Here is a 3,773-nt window from a genome sequence, read left to right as displayed (position 1 = left end):
GAACCAACAAGAACAGACAACAACCAGAGAATGATGTATGTGGTAGCATCACCCTGAACCCAATCGACAAATAGAAGAGTCAAGAACAGAATAAAATTATAAGAACAGAGGATCTGGGAGGTCAGTCTAGGATCAAAACAATTACAATGTGAAAGAAGGTAAACACAGAAGAACAGAGATCCAGGTGGTGAGAAGGTCGGGTAGTTTACAGGATAAAATAGACTGTCTTAAATGGAGGGAAGAGCTAATGGAATATAAGGTAATGACAACAGCGAGATTGGGGTGGGAGCTTTAGTTTCAGTGTTGAGGAAGGCAATACAAGAAGGGGGAGGAGGTGGAAGAACAAGATATATAGGGGAACACTGAGACAGGTTTGCATGGCCTAAGGGGGACAGAAGTAAATAGTGATGTATGTTCAACCTTGGAACAACAGGGCTCTGTGATACAGGGATCTAGGTATAGTTTGAAGAGGGGAAATTAATACTAAGATGCTTGACTATCTTATGAATATTGGTTTCCCTTACCTACCATTGTAAAATAGACACCTGAGTGGGATAGAAAGGAATGTTGGGAAACACGATTACAGAAAACTTGTAAGCCCATCTTCAGCCTATAACTGATTGGTAACCTAAAAAGGGGTCTAGAACTTGCCCAGTGAAATAGGCCTCTTGCAAAGCCTTTGCAGAGTATAGGACCTTAGTTGGAATTCTGAGTCCCATCCAGAACCTTATGAGATGGACATTCCCACCAGCGTGGAACAGCTAGAACAACAGAAGATACAGCTTCAAAGAAAGGTCATCAGGAAAAACCCAAAACAAAAATGTCAGCATGAATAAGCAAGCTGTTCACAGGGAAGCCATCAAGGCAAGCCATCAAGTTCCTTCAAGAGAAATTCCCCTCTAAGACTGAAACTCAAAGAGAACATATGAAGAGGCATATAAGCATGCTGATGACCACATTGGTCTACTGGTGAGTGAAGAGGGGGGAAAGGCAACAATGAAGAAATGGGCTGAGTTCAACCACAGCGCATTGACTTTGTTGACCTAGAGATGAGAGAGAAGAGGAAGGGCTGGTCAATTCAAAGTGTGATGAGACCTGGAGATACTTGAACCCATGGACAGGACATAGACACAGAGGGCTAGAGCTGAGAGTAAAGCATCCAGCTGATATAAAGTGAGGGGAGATGCACAAGAACACCCAATCTTGCAGACAGTGGCCATTTGACCTAGCCTCGATGGCTTGATAATCAACAGTCGACTAGAGGAAGATTACAACAACAACAACAAAAATTGTTTTTTGATAAAGGAAACAAGGGTAAATTGCTACAATTTGATGAACCTGACCTATACTCATGGAGGTAGTAACTCTAAATATCAACAGAGAGGGAAGGAGTCTTCATACCAAGTACCTCTGTACACAGGGTAGATAGGGACAGGCAACTTAAACATTGGCTACCTAAAATGAGGGGGCAATAAAGTCATGAAGTGACTGGCTTACAAGGTTTGAAATGGGAGTTTAGTTTAAGAGTGTGGGGGGAGGGGAGTAACAGTCCCCACTGAATAGTTTTCATCTTGTCTAGCTGGGTCTGGTGAAAAGAGAAGAGGATAAGATTTGTATGATTCAATTGTGAATAATTTTTTATCAAGAGTAATTGTAAAGGTGGAAGTTTTATAACAAAAACAGGGGAGTGGCTAATCTTACAGTCTAGAAACAGAGGAAACCTAGGACCAACAAGGGAGAAGAGCACAAGCAGAATGTGGGACCTTATCCAGAGAAGCAGCAATGCCAGAGATGAAGAGGGAGCAGCTGAGGACTCTAGATTCATGGGAAGACAGGGACTAAGAGCCAGTGGCCAGCAGGCATACTTGCAGAACATGCCCTTTGGAGGTGTAATTATTATATATACCTGAGTGTTTTTTGTTTTGTGTTTTAAAAAAAGCTAAAGTGAATAGAGAGAAATACTGTTAACTGATGGTACATGGAGGGGATTATAATCATTGTATTGAAACAAGGTGTATGATTTGTTTAATGTAAAACTGATGATCTGCCCTGTAAACTTTCACTCAGTTCACAATAAAAACCTTTAAAAAAAACAACAACAACACATACCTACTGAAAATGTCCAAGAAAACACAATTAAAGATCTCAACACATGTCCAAAAACAGAAAAGAGTAACTGAGACAAATGAGCTGGAAGCAGACACAGACTTTGCAGTAGAAAAGCAGGCTCTGGATCTGCCTGTGGAGGAATTTAGAAGAATGACATGGAAACAAATTCAAATGCTCCAAAAAGGGGTGGAGGAAAACAAGGAAGAAGTCAGGAAAGTGCAACAGGGGCAATCAAACAAGATAGATACAGCAATGGAAACAATTCAAAACCTGCAAAAAGAGGTCCAGATAATTAATAATAAAATATCAGAAATGGACAAAAGGAGGGGAGTGGTGGATGTCACAGTCCAGGAGCAGAGGTCCCTGGGACCATCAAGGGAGAAGAGCGGAGTGCGGGACCCTACCCAGAGAAACAATGACACAAAAGATGGAGGCAGAGATGATGTCTTGGAGAGAAGGAGCGGCTGGGGACTCTGGACCCAGAGAGGATGAGGTGCTGTATGCTTACGATTGAGGGGCAGGCTTGTGGGGTATACCCTTTGGTTGTTTGATGATACATGGAGGGGATTGAAATCATGGCAATGAAACGATATACGACAGGATGAATATAAAGCTAATGTTCTCCTATGTAGACTACACATACATAATTCACAATAAAAAATATTTTAAAATTGCACTGAATTTATATATGTCAAATTTAGGGTAATTTTCATCTTAATAATACTGAAGAAGACCAGAAGAACTAGATGTTGATGCCCAGCTACCATTGCTGATTGCTCTGAAAGGAATCATATCAGAAGGTCCTGGATAGAACTGGATAAAAATGTAAAACAAAATTTATAATTATAAAAACAACCAATTTCAATGATCAAAAAGAGACTATGGCTCTTAGTCAACTTTCAGATCTGGAAAAGAACTCTCCCCCCATCCCCCTATGGCTCAATTATCAGCCAAACAATAGACAAGTCTATAAAGGGAACCATAACACTAGCTAGCGGGGTACACATATCTGAAAATAATCTGTCAAGGTTGGGAAAAGAAGAGGAATGGAAACAAGAAACAGGCAGATAGTAGGATAAGTGATGTTACACTGTGGGAATTGCAATCAAAGACAAGAAATAAAATATGTACAAATGACTGAATGGAAAACTGATCTACTCTATAAACCTTCACCTGATTCACAATAAAAAGTTATATATACATATATTGTTGTTGTTAAGTGTCATCAAATTTTTCCAACTCAAAGCGACCCTGTATAGGGTTTCTGAGAAGCAGCTGGTGAGTTTGAATTGAACCAACAACCTTACGATTCAAACTGATCTTGCAGTCCAGCTCAATAACCCGCTGGACTCATAGCAATCCAGAATAGGGTTTCTGAGGCTGTACATCTTTGCAGAATGCCTCCACTTTCTCCCAGGGAGCGGTCGGTGGGCTCAAACTGTCTTTGTGGTTCGCAGTCCATTGCTAATATATATAAGGAGTCCTGGTATGGTGCTGTAGGATAAACAGTGGACCGATAGGTACAGGTTTGTAAGTTCAAACCCAGAAGTTATTTCCAACGGCACTTAACAACATATATATATGTTGTTGTTGTTGTTAAGTGCCGTCGAGTCGGTTCCGACCCATAGCGACCCTGTACAGGGTTTCCGAGGGTGTAAATCCTT

Source organism: Chrysochloris asiatica, unplaced genomic scaffold, assembly GCF_000296735.1.
Source record: "Chrysochloris asiatica unplaced genomic scaffold, ChrAsi1.0 scaffold00134, whole genome shotgun sequence".
Classification (NCBI taxonomy): domain Eukaryota; kingdom Metazoa; phylum Chordata; class Mammalia; order Afrosoricida; family Chrysochloridae; genus Chrysochloris; species Chrysochloris asiatica.
Note: the sequence above shows the minus strand (reverse complement) of the source record.